The sequence below is a fragment of the Melospiza melodia genome, chromosome 3 (genome assembly GCF_035770615.1).
Source record: "Melospiza melodia melodia isolate bMelMel2 chromosome 3, bMelMel2.pri, whole genome shotgun sequence".
Classification (NCBI taxonomy): Eukaryota; Metazoa; Chordata; class Aves; order Passeriformes; family Passerellidae; genus Melospiza; species Melospiza melodia.
This window is the reverse complement of record NC_086196.1, coordinates 21,568,302-21,582,002: the sequence shown is the minus strand read 5'-3', so window position 1 is coordinate 21,582,002 and position 13,701 is coordinate 21,568,302. Positions and strand designations below refer to the sequence as shown.

General features: G+C 46.0%; 1 long non-coding RNA gene across 1 annotated transcript in view; it reads left to right on the top strand.

Moving 5' to 3' along the window:
- Positions 1-6,166, top strand: part of LOC134415506 (uncharacterized) — a 32,005-nt gene extending 25,839 nt beyond the window's left edge. The window contains exon 4 of the long non-coding RNA XR_010027067.1: positions 4,408-6,166. This is a non-coding gene — a long non-coding RNA (uncharacterized LOC134415506). The remainder of the gene's footprint in view (positions 1-4,407) is intronic.
- Positions 6,167-13,701: the final 7,535 nt, after the last annotated feature.

Sequence of the window (13,701 nt, the reverse complement as noted above, 5' to 3'; positions counted from 1 at the left end):
GCCAAGGCAAAGGCAGAGCAGTGGCTTGCAGCTCAGCTCAGTGGGAAGGAGATGGGCACCAGGAAAAGGGGAAAGGAGTGGCTGGAGGGCACATGGAGATGGGAGGGGAGAGAGGCACTGCTGCTCATTCCTAAGGCTGCTGCCCCTGAAGCACTGCCCTCACACCGTGCAGGGCTGTCCTGGTTTGAGTTATGGGGTTGCTTTTTCCTCCTACACAGCCTGACCAGATGGCAGGAGGATGTCTCCTTCCCTGTGCTCAGTGGTGCACAAGTGAGGCATGGGAAGACTGAGGATCTCAGGGAGCAACAGCCCAGGCAACCCCAGCAGCAAATTGCTCATGGCTTGGGCAGCCCTTTTGGAACTATGGGGCTGCTCCAGAGATCTCAAGGCCTTTTGCAAATTTGCGGTAAGAGCAGAAATATGAGCAGTCACCGAAGTCCCCTGGTGATGGCTGCCATGGGTGGCTTACCCAAATGACAACTGCATTCAGGGGATGGAATTCTTGGGATGCATCCTGGAGTCTGGGCTCTTGTGACACACCAGCTGCCCAATCCAGCTGTGGTGCCTGGCACTGCTCCTGTGCCGCCCTGTTGTGACCTTCTGCCGAAGCAGAGCAGGTGGGACAGGAGGGAAGGCACCTGGTGCCTTCCACAACTCCACATTTCCACCAAACTGGCCCATGAAGTGGTCTGCACCAAGATGCCTGAACCACAGTCCTGCCCAGCCACGGTGTGGACACAGGTTCTGCACAGTCAGATCTGTTTGGGAGCTGTAGCTCCAGGGAGGACGTGGGACTGAGTTGAAAAGCAGGGCAGAGGCTCTGTAGATGGATGTAGCTATTTTTATAGTGCATGTGACACGGGGCTCTTTACATTTCCCTTCCAAATGGTGCCCTGCAGTGCCCAAGGGACATCCCCCAGAGAAGCTGACCCTGCTGAACACAGGGCTCTGGTGGCAGGTGGGAATAGGCAGAGCATGGTTTGTTCTGTGTGCTGGGCATGCTGTGCCAGCTTCCCTGAAGGAATGGCTTTCAGCCACTGTCTGTCCAAATGAGCACGCTCTTGCCTTGATTTGTCTGGAATTTGTCAAGGGAGTCAAAGCTCAGCATTGCTGAGAGAGAACATTTTTATTTCCATTTTGAAACATCATCACTTTCAGTTTTGTCTTATAAAAGTCTTCTTTGCCTTTTCCCTGACCTTGAGGTTGCACGGTATGATAAGGCTGCATCCATCCTGTGACACTTTTACCTTTTAAAGGAATGTGTGCATCCAGTTTGCTGCTGGGCATGGCTCCTGTGTTGGGTTAAGCCCTGAATACACCCCAGGAATTGCTTGGGGGGAGCTGTAGCCAAGTATGTGTCTAGGGCTGTCCCACCAAGATGAGCGTGCAGACAGCTGGGCACCAGTGCCTGGACACTGCATTCACACAGATGGGGCCTTTGTGTCCCTCTTTGGGACCAGGCATGCTGCCACCATGCAAGGATCTTCTCTGGCAGCTCAGGGTCAAGGATTTGCCTTTGTGGAAATTCAAGTGGGAAAGTTTCTCACTTTCACTTCTCCATGGCTTTTATCTTCATAAATGAAAACACTCAGACACAGAGGAAATAAATAGAAAAGTGGAGGTAGTGGGAGGGAAGGCAGCAGGGTTTAAAAAGAAACAACAAAACATTGATATCAGGGTTGTAGTACCAGTTTAAGGTGAGGTTCCAGCTGAGGAATGCTCTGCACAGGCAGAACAATGTGTGTCCCTTGGGGATGGAAGAGCTTTGAAGGGGCTCAGCGTGGATAAAGGGGGGTCTTTTCAGCCCACATCCAATGACCTGACCAAGCCCCCCAGTCACAGGCAATCTCCTTCAAGTCAGCTCCAATCCCCTGAGGAAAATTTTTCTGTACCTCTTCAGTGTAGAAATGGTGCCATCCCTTGCCTAAGCAACTTCAGAGACCTTTTTTAATCATACCCTGTGTGGTGAGGGAGAGAACAAAAACCACGGTTACAGTGTAGTACCGGATTCCTGAAGGGCAGAGGGGTCCAGCAGGCTGGTCATTCCTCAGAGAAGAAATCCTAGAAGTGCAGGAGCATGCTGACCCCATGTGACACAAGATGTGCTGGTGGAGGAGAGGACTTGGCCTGGCTGAAAAGATAGCTTTGGCTGGAACTCAGGCTAAATAAATGAGTTTACCAGCTTTGGAAGAAGGGGCAGGCAACTCAGGAGGACTACAAGGATGTTGTGGGATTATGCAGGGAGAAAATTACAAGGACCAAAGCCCAACTAGAAATTAATCTGGCTACTGCTGTAGTGGACAATATAAAATGTTTATATAAAGTTATTCACAACAAAAAGAGGACTAAGGAGAATCTCTGTCCTTTATTGGATGCAGCGGACAGGTAGTGACAAAGGCTGAGGTACCTAATGCCTTATTTACCTCAATATTTAAGTCTTTTAAGACCAGTTGTTCTCCAGACAGCCAGGCCCCTGAGCTGGAAAAGAGATGAGGAGTAAATGAAGCCCCCCAAATCCAAGGGGAAATGGTCAGTGACCTGCTACACCACTTGGACAAACAGGAGCCTATGGGGCTGGATGGGGTCACTACCCCTGGAAGTATTTAAAAGATGTGTAGATGTGGTGCTTGGAGACATGGTTTAGTGCTGGACTAAAGGTTGGGCTTGAGGACCTTAAGGGTTTTTTCCAACATAAATGATTCTGTGATTCTAATTTTAGAGAGCAAGCTCAGTTTTTTTAGATAACAGGTAAAGCTGCAGCCCCTTTTGCCAGTCTGGATGCTACTGTGTAGGTAAAAATCTGTTTATATGATTTAAACTACTCAGGCATTTGCCACCCTTGACAAATCTTCCTGATATCTCCATAGCAATCTGCTCTAGCTGGAAAGGTTGCACTTTTCCCTGACTGTTCCAAGCCTGTGCTGTTCCATAAGAGTGCTTTTGGCTTGCATCCCCAACCTAAATGTGTTCTCTATGAAACGCAATTTTTGATTTTGCACGGTCACAGGAGACAAACGCCAGTAAATTGAGTTGCCAGATAGGAAAAAAAGCCAAGCAGGTTGGACCTCTGGAGGCTTCCAGCATTAGGCATGGGAAGAGATGCTACAAGGCTCTGTTCTGAGCTGGATTTTCTGCGGTGTGGTGGATGGCAGCTGCTGCCTTCACCTGCTCGGTGCCTGAGGGCGCCCTGTGGCCAGCGGAGGTGCTCCCAGCGCTCTCGGGGATGCGATGCCGCTGTGGAAATGCAGCTGCGGTGCCCGGGATGCTGCGGGCAGCAGGGCAGGGCTGCCGGAGCTGCTGAGCTGAGGTTCCCACCCAGCGAGTGCCAGCAGCGCGCAGCCAAAGCTGGGATGGGCAGCGATGGGCGACTCCCTGCTCATCCTGGGCTGGACATCCGGAGCCAGCACGGTGGGATGGGCGTCAGTTAAAAAGAATAAAGTCAGGTTGGGAAAAATGACAGAGAAAACAGTGGCTAGACAAAGCCCGTGGGTTTTTGCAGGTTTTGGGACACCTCAATATTTCCCCAGGCAGGAAGCAGGACCTGCAGCAGGGCCCGCAGCCGGGCTGCCTCCTGCCCCTCCTGACCTCATCCTGAGCAGCTCCTGAGCCCCTCCTGAGCCCATCCTGAGCCCATCCTGAGCCCATCCCGAGCCCCTCCTGAGCCCATCCCGAGCCCCTCCTGAACCCCTCCCGAGCCCCTCCTGAGCCCATCCCGAGCCCCTCCTGAGCCCCTCCTGAGCCCATCCTGAGCCCATCCTGATCTCATCCTGAGCCCCTCCTGAACCCATCCCGAGCCCCTCCTGAGCCCATCCCGAGCCCCTCCTGAGCCCATCCTGAGCCCATCCCGAGCCCATCCTGAGCCCATCCCGAGCCCCTCCTGAGCCCATCCCGAGCCCATCCTGAGCCCATCCCGAGCCCCTCCTGAGCCTCTCCTGAGCCCATCCCGAGCCCCTCCTGAGCCCCTCCTGAGCCCATCCTGAGCCCATCCCGAGCCCCTCCTGAACCCATCCCGAGCCCCTCCTGAGCCCATCCCGAGCCCCTCCTGAGCCCATCCTGAGCCCATCCTGATCTCATCCTGAGCCCATCCTGAGCCCCTCCTGAGCCCCTCCTGAGCCCATCCTGAGCCCCTCCTGAGCCCATCCTGAGCCCATCCTGAGCCCATTCTGAGCCCATCCCGAGCCCCTTCTGAGCCCATCCCGAGCCCCTCCTGACCTCATCCTGAGCAGCTCCTGAGCCTCTCCTGAGCCCATCCTGAGCCCATCCCGAGCCCATCCTGAGCCCATCCCGAGCCCCAGCCCCGCCACAGCTCCGTGGTTATCCCGGCAGCGCCAGGCGTGCAGAGCCATCTACTGACGGAGGGGTGCAGCACAAGGAGGGATTCTAATTTTTTTTTTTCCTCTCCTGCAGGTTTCTTTCAACTTTGTCCATACAGCTGAAGGGTTTTTTGCAATACAGCCCATGGGCAGTACAGACGATGTGGTCTGGCTCCTGCACAGAACTCAGCACAGGAATTACTCTGCCAGCCTGATACCTGCTCTTCTCTATAAGAAACGTTCCAACATTGCCCCATCTTTAGCTGTGGATCTGTCGTGCAAGACAAAGAAGGAAGAAATGAAATATTCTTTGAAGTATCCTTGGAAGCCAGGAGACAGATCCTTCTCTCCTCAAGCAGGAGCTCTGCCTGGAATCGCAGCACTGTGAAATAATGGATAATGTGGACACAGGGCTGGAAGTTGCTCGAGGACACGGCAGCATCTGGAGCAAGAGGGACAGGCTGAGCAGAGCTGTGCTGAGGCCACAGGGCTGCAGTCCCCGAGTTACCAATAAGGCACGGGCACATCTGCTCTAACAAAGTTTCTTTCCATGCCTTTTCTCGGGGCAGTTTTTTATCTGCTGAAAATGTACACAAGCCCCAGCACTTTCATTTTGCATCAGCTCATATGGATCACTGTCTTCCCTCCAACAGCAGCACAAACAAACCTCTTCTGCCTGATCTGGGTCTGCAAAACAGATTGTATGTTTATTCCACCACAATAACCACTTCTTAACCGTGTGCAAACAGCAGGCTTCAGAAGGAGCATGATTCTCCTTTGCAAAGTGCTATGTGCCTTTGGGGTAGAAACTCACCTTTCCTTTAAAGCTATAAACAGATGCTGTGATTCTTGGGTTTGCAGGGTGGATGCTTCACAGAAAGCAGAGCTTACAGCAGACCATAAAGAGCTGCTTTTGTAGCAACTTGTGGACATTAGGATGGAGTTTGAGAGGATCATAGAATGGTTTGGGTTGGAAGGAATCTTTAAAAATCACTTTATTCCAACCTCTCTGCCATTAAATTTTTCCTTAGATCAGGTTGCTCAAGCTGACCTTAGGGTGACTGTTGCTCTCATAACTGCTGTAGTTGGTGCTCATCTTGTCCCAGGTGAGCACCTGTGGGTGGCTCATCTCCCCTCTGCTCCCACCCTGGCTCACACTGTAGGTTCCAGCTGTTTGTGATACCAATCCACTGCCTCTATCTCCATCTGAGAGCCTCTTTCCCAGCAGGAGCTGGGCATGCATTTGCAATTTGGAGGACCCCTGGCGATTCAGTTTGTGATACTTTGGCAGAGGTGAAATGAAATCAGAAATGAAGATAAAAAAAAAAGAGTAACTAGGCTCAAAAAGTCATAATAGCCATTCCCCTAGGAAAAACAGTGGGAGAAGAAGAGAGCTTTTAAAAGGAAGGTGGAAGGAGAGAGCTTTTAAAAGGAAAGTGAGAGAGCTTTGTGCTATCTTTTGCTTTCCCAGAGTGGTACAGGGTGGAAGACTGCTGCTGGCTAATTAGAATATGCAGAAAAGGTGAAACTGGATCATGCTACTCCTGACACAAAGACTCTCCCCATGGCACAGAGCACATGTCTGGCCTCTTTTCCCTGAGCCTGGCTTTCATGCTGGCATACCTACACTTCTGTGGACTGATATGCATTGAACAAATATTTCAGTTCTGTGTCTGCACAGAATATTGATAGGAATGGGCAGGTTCTATGTATTGCATAAATAATAAACATGTTCATTCTCTCCAAAAAAACCAACCATGTATAAAATAGCACATTACATACTGCAAAACAGAGCCTTAACTCTGCCCATTATATTGAAATGCACCTTCATTGTGTGTGTCATCAGTGCATTTTAAGACCAAAGTCTGAAAAATGCCCTTTATGTATTTGTTACTTACTTATAACATTTTATTTGTTTGATTTTAAGGATTTTTTTAATGACCCCACAGCAAGCCTGGGCTGAAACGTGGTATTTCTGGAGTATTTTCATTAAGGCAGCTATCACTGAAGTGCTTTATTTGCCTCTCTGATGTGACACATCTGTCCTTTGCACCCTATTCCCTCTAAGGTTTTATTGTCTTATTTGGTGCTACATTAAAGAACATTTGCAAGTCAGAGACATCATTCAGTGCCATCTAACAAGAGTGTGGCAGTGCTGCTCTCACTGCTGCCAGTGTGAGACACCCAAAGGGACAGGGTGCTGCAGGGGGACAGGTGCCCTTCTTTGCTGGATGATGAGAACAGCCCTTCATTCCCTTCTGGGAAGGTCTGTGTGGCTTTGGAGAAGATGGAGCTGGTAAAAAATCAGGGTCAGAAAAGTATTGGAGCAAATCAGACAGCAGATCATAGAATTGTTTAGGTTGGAAAGGAGTCTTGAGATCTAACCCAGCCACTGACCTAACACACCAAGCCCACTATTGAATCATGTCCCCAAGTGCTGTGTTCTACACATCCTTTAAATACCTCCAGGAATGGTGGCTCCACTACTTCCCTGCTCTGAGCTGGGCCAGTCATCTTCATCTACTTTGCACCACCTTGGTCTGAATTATCAATACAGACTTGTTTTCTGTTTTCACTTGACATCTTTCCCAGAACTGCTGCATGCCAAATACATCAGGTGACAAACACTTGGCAGGGCTACCTGCTTCCCTCCAGCCCTGCTGAGACCTCCCTGCATTCCCAGGAAAACATCTCAGGAAAACATCTCTGAAATATTCCCAGGGAGCATCGGAGGCTGGGTCACCACAGGCTGCAGTGGCATTTGCAGCCTCCTGTCTCTGCTTTGTCCATGACAGAATGCAGTGGAGAGCACCAAGATCACATGAAAGTGGAATTGCTCAGTGTGGGAAGTACAGGACATCTCTTCAAACAACCTCCCACACATTTTTTTGCAGCCAGCCCTGCTCAGCTTTCCTCTTAGATCCATCTGGACAGGGAACTCTCAGTTTTCGTGGTGAATTTCACTTTTTGCCTTGATTAGGCTGCAGCACTTCAAGGCAACAATCAACAATATCAATTCCTTTTGGCCTGATCCACTGCCCCACACAAATCAGCTGGTAATTTGTGGCTGGTGATGGCCTCCACAGAGCTGTGTGTGAGGGCCTTCGCCAAATTGGACAGCTCTGCATGGTAGGAAAACTCAGGTTTGCAGGGCCAGCTTGAGGCAGGTGGGTTTTGATAACACACAGGTACATCCTAAGTGTAAAATCATCACACTGCTTAGGTTGGAAAAGATCTTCAAGACCATTTTGCCCAACATTTAATCCAGGGGTTGAGGGATAAACCTGCTGCCTGTGGCTCCAGCAGGAGCACCATGGGGTGGTGAAGATGGTCTCTCCTCATCTCTGGGGGTATCTTGCATGGGCAGAGTGTTTGTGGGAGGCCACAATGCTCACCCAACCAGAAGGACTGTGGGACTGGTGGTGTGCAGAGCCCAAGCAAAAATCAGCTGTGGGGACGCTCTCCTGCTGGGCTCATGGTATTGACAGGCTGAGGGAGGATGAAAAAGGTGAAGGCTTTTTGTGGCTACCTCTCCATGCTCAGGAGTACAGTGAATCTTGGTGTAATATATACCACTCCTTTGATCTTTCTAATAATTTTTTTTCAGGCAATTTATCCATCTAAAATTCTTTTTGAATGAGTGCCATGACCAAGACACCAAGGAAAAATATGGAGGTTTTTGCCTAATGCTCCCTTCCTCAGGGAACTTCTTGTGAGATCCTAAATTTTATGTGGTTTTGGATGGGTTTTTTAATTAATGTGACATTGTCTGAGACAATGAACAAACTGTATTTTGTGGACCTGCCCCCCTGCTGCATGTGCAAAAATGGCCAAGGGCCCTCTAAAATGGGTTGTGATCACATGGAAAGAACTTTTGGCATAAGGCTAACTCTGTGCCTCTAGTTCTGCTTGGAGAGCTTTCCCAATATTTACACCTAGGAAAGGATGCACAGAGAGAAACCCATCCCTCTAGAGAGCAATGCTGGAAGGCAAATTATTCATGCATTTATTTAACACAGGATCTTTCCTACATTACAGTAAATTTAATATTCTGTCCAGGGGTGACTTTACAAAAAAAAAATTACCAAAGAAATTTCCTACAAGAAATTTCCCATTAAGAACATCAGGTTCTGTAAAAACTCCATGGTTAATTAAGGGTTGTGCATGCCAGCATTAATTATACTTTGTTAGATTATAGTTAAAGGGGTTTAATTTCAAAAATTATGTAATTAGTGCAATTTAATCTTTGGCGTGACTTTATTAAATCATTATGAATAGGAAAAGTATTTTGAAATTAAAAAAGAATAATATTTTTAATGCTCTTTTGAGGTTCATTGGCTTCCAGTTTGACTTGACTTTGTTATACCAGAACATATAGGTTAGAAAGAAGGTTTCAAAATTCCATAAAAGAAGAGGCTGTATGGTGGGAATGGATCAAGCTTTGCCTGTGATTAACAGAATTCCAGGCTTGGAAAATGCTAAAACTTTTATGTTCTGGGTCAAGTTTTATTCTGAAAAGCACAGGGATTTATTTCTGCCTGGTGATGAAAAACTGGCAGTTAAAGGGTTAGCATGGACACCTCTAAGATGTTTCATGACAGAGCTGCCAAGCAGGTGGGAAATGACCCTGGGTTAGCAGTGAATCCTGCAAGCAGAGATGAGGAATCACTTCTCTTGGCTCAGCCCACACAGAGGTGCTACAGATCCAGGAACAGAGCAATTCACCCCCAAGAAGAGACAGACCATATGCTGAGACCCAGCACCACCAGTTATCAGCTATTTTTAAACAGTTTTTCATTTGTTTGTTTGGTTTTGTTTTGTTGTTGTTGTTGTTGGTTTTAGGGTTTTTTTTGTTTGGCTGTTTTTTTTTTTGTGAAACATTAGAACACTTTCACTTTATTTTTTCCCATATTTATTTAGTACTGATGCATTCAAAAAGGAAAGGAAGTATCAGCTGGTGTTCTTAAGCTCAAACAATATATTTCTTGTAAAACTTCACAAGCAATTCATATCTGATTAAAGTTGGGCAAAACACTTTTTTCCCCTAACTTCAGAACTGCCTTTCTATTATGCTTCTCATGAAGGAAACTGTTTGTTGTGAACAATAAAAGGAAAGTCCCACTTTCCTGTGAATAGCTGTAACATCAAACCTCAGGCTTTCATATAATGGGCTCCTATTCTCTCCCTGGACTGAAGGGCGGCCTAAGTGAAACATTCCCAAAAAGAGATGTGGAAAAAAATCCCCTAGAAACAATAAAAAAAATTTCCAAAAAACCAAACACTCGGACTTTGTCTTGTGCCAAATCTCTCTGCTTTGCTATTTACCTGATTGTCTGCCAACAAATGCACAGCTTATCCCAGAGCAAGACAGCATCCTTTTCCCTGCACCACAGCTTTCACAGAAAGTGGAGACCAAGCAGATGGGGAAAAAAAGAAGTAGAATTTCTTTGTAAAAAGCAAGAGGACAAAGATGTGCAATATAGATGTGAAAGAGATGGATGACTGACTAAAAAGGAAGATGCAGCCATTTTTACCATCATGTAAAGATTAATTAAATCATGTTCTGAATGGGGGCAGAGATGGGGACTCCCTCTGTGCCTCTTCAACTCACGGCACCATTTTGTCTCTCCCTGCCAGGCAGGAAGAAAGGACTTTACCTGCATTGCTGAGCTGTGAGAGATCAGTTAATGATTGAAGAGGATTTTAAAGATGGGAAGTGTGCAGCAATAAAACTGGTAAATACCAGGTGGCTCAAGCTTTGCCCTCAGCTCACGAAGGCGATCAAGCATCTGGACTTTCACATTTTCATTCATTTTGGAACAGGTTCAGTTTGTGCTTTGAATCATGCTTAGAGAAACGTTGCAAAAAACTACTGTCAAGACTCTCAATTATGTTTAAATAAAAACATATTAAACAGTGGAAATAAGAAATATCAGAGAAAAACAGTACTATGGAAGCACTTCAGAACTGTCAAAATACTGTTTCCTGGCTAGTGTGGGAAACATTCAGAAAATACTCAGAAAATATTTGAATTTGGGTTTATCCAACCTTTGCTAGAGCAGCTGTTTAATCATACAGTTAGATTTCAGGTACTCAAAAAGAATAAAATGTGCTTTCAGTGGTCAAATTGTTCCTCTCTTGCATGGCTAGTTATAAAAATGAAAAAATACCATTGCAAAAAAATTCTGTGGTATTTTGGTTAAAATGTATTTGCTTTCTGTTATCTGTCAGAGAAAAGCTAAGCTGCTGCCCTGTGTGACAAAAGTCCTGAATCAAATGGGTTTGGGCATGATGAATTCATGCCTATGACTACTATAACCATAGGGACAAATATGAAGAGCAGAATAAGATACAACCAGGAAATGGAATGAAAAATAACATGAGGACATTCTCCAAATATATGAAAGATAAGTTAGTCCAATATGTGAAAGGAAATGAGAAATAATAATGCGTGACAGGTTTAAGGCCTTTTTTCCTTCTGTAGTCACTTAAAAAAAGGAAGTTTATTTAAAATGGTTAAGTAGCTGTTGCAAGCAGGATGAGATGTTAGTGGTCCTCCCTGAGAACAGCGTGGTGAGGACAGATGAGGTTTCAGGGCACTGGAGAAGAACAATCAGGGTGACTGTTTTCAGAAAAGAAGGAAGGGAGATGTATTAGAATTGTCCCTAAACAACCTGATTGCATTTCCTGAAAAAAGAACAGAACAGTGTTTGTAAGATGCAGGAAACATCTCATTAAGAAAAGTCAAGGCAGGTTTGTAGACAATCAGTTGGTTCCATTTGTAAGATACTGAAATATCCTTGCCAGTCTAGATAGCATTGACAAGGCTACAGATGGAATACATGTCCTTGGTTTGAAAAACACTTCAGCAAAGATATAGCCAACTAATCCACTCCTAGAGACTTCTAGACATTTCTAGAAAAGAGAGCAGCTGGAAAAGATTTTAACAACCCTTAAATGCAAAATCACTCCTGAAAAGAGGAAAAGAATTGTTGTTCTTGTACACTGTGAAGGGAGATAGAATAATCAAATTACAGAAATTACACTTGCACTGATGTTTTGAAGTCCCAAGTGACTGAGCTGCTCCAGCTTGCGTTTGCTGCAGTAAGTTCTGTCCTCTCTTGCACTGCAAACCAGTCGTGCTCCACAGTAAGTGATTTGCTTACACTAAATGCTCTCCTTCGTGGGAAGTTGGTCTGGCAAAAATCATTGTTATATCTCAAACAGTGAGTCACTGAGCTTCCTCTGTAGCAGGACAAATGAAACACTTTTCACCATCACCCAAATAATCCCTGTGGATCATGAGTTCTGATTGTTGGAAATCCTTGCAGACAATCATTATAAAATTTCCTTCCTCTGTACAGAGGCTCCTTCTGAATAATAGAGTGCAAGGGAACCAGGATAACCATATGGTGCTGCTCCTGGTTGAAGAATATCTTCCTATGATTTTTTCCTCTGAACCTATGCACGAGAGGGTGGAAGATGGCAGAAACAAGGGCAGTAGTCTGGAAATCTGAAGATCTTTGCTTCCTTTCCACAGCAGGTTCCTGAGACAGACCTGCAAGGCAAAAATGGTACAACAGACAGTTCAGGAGAAGAACACACAAAGCCCAAATTCTCTGTGGGCTGAATGGGGAAGTTTCCAGACCAATGGATGGTGACCACCAGCAAGATGCTCCCAAGAGTAGGAGCTTCCTGAAGGTCTGTCATTGCTTTTTGTCAAATTTTGGCTTTACATATCCACATAAAAAATCCAGCAGACAATTCCCTAAGGGGCTCCAGCCCCAAATAAACACCTCTCAAGTCAGAAAAAGGGCTGCGTGCCATGGATGTTTGGTCCATAGGGGCCTTCCCCTAACAGAGGTGGAGTCTTTGCTGAGACAATCCTGTTAATTAGAGTACAGTACAGTGGGGATTGAAAGAATTTCAGGAAAAACTGCAGCTGGAATATGAAGTCTTCCTCCTGGGCAACAGATCTGGGCAGCAGGGTTCCTACAAAAGATAAGCATTGCTCCTGGCTGTGTATGGGGGATCACAACATTGGTGTGCAAGTTAAACAACTGGAGTGAACCAGGCCTGTGAGGGTTGCCCAGCTTCTAAATTCTAAGTAGCCCTTGGCTAAAAATTAAGTCCAGAGAGGTTTAATCCAGAGCAGTGTTTACTGTAAAACATGTGAGTAACCTGGGATTCACATGTACTGTGTTCCCACTGAAAATGCTAGAAGCTCCAAAGCAGGCTGTGTGCTTCAAATGCCCTCAGTGCTAGTGAGACTCTTGATTTTTTAAGCATCAGAATTTTAACTGAGCTTGCTGTGGTATGGAGCCCACGACAGTTAATTTTAGGTTGTGCTCCTGTGAACAGAATGGTGCCATTCTGATGCAGCATGTGTGCAGTGTAGATACGGGGCATTTTATTGCCGTGGCCTGCTGCCATATCACCTTATTATTATCCCTTGAGAAGGAAACAATGTAGATTTATGTTTTTCTTGAGCTCTTTATTTTGGTTGTTTTTTCCTGCCTGGTTATTTTTAGGGCAAAATTGTTCCAAATTATGTCCAGGGCAGGAGAAGTTGAACTAAAACCATGATCGAAAGTGCTGCTGTCTATGAGGGATGTTTCTGTGAAGAACAAAAGCCAGAGATGTGTTCTATTGCACAACTCTAAAGAAATCTGTAACAAGTGAAGTGCTGCCTCTGTTATCTCCAGACAGTCCCCATTCCAGCCCGTCCTGGTGTGAAGAAGCTGGCTGTCAATTTTAGCAGCTGCAGGATCACATTCTCTGACGTGAAACAGCCACTTTCAAGAAAAAACACATCTGTGTAAGGACATGAGCTAGCTGGCACAGTCCCTCCCCTTCCATTGCTTTTGAAGAATACACAATATTCAAACCCTGAAATCACTTGCAGGTTTACATCCTCTGCTCAAGACATTTAACATCTCCCTGGGCTATTTGCTTTCGGAGACAGACCCATGGCATTTCCCAGAAATTAATGAACAAATTCACAACCTCTTTTGCTGGCTTGGGAAACAGCAGCATGGATGAATGCTCCATGGATAAGGTTTTAATGTTGAGTTGTCAGAGGTACAGGTACCTGACAGCTCTTGAAGATTAATTATGGAGCACAGCTTTCTCTGTTCCTGTCTGCCTGCTCCAAAGAGACAACTGTGTTTCCTTCCCTTTAATGAATGTGTGCTGTAATAACAGCTTGCAAATATTTTACCTCTGGAAGCAATTACTGAGGTTGTTTTAAAAGCTGAGCTAACACTGAAGACACGTTTACTCTCCAAGTAGACACCCTGTATTTGAGCCATTACATTTGTTACTATTTTTAAACCAGTGTTGTGAATGCAAGTTGCTTCATCTGCTACAGCAAACACCCTAATTTGTT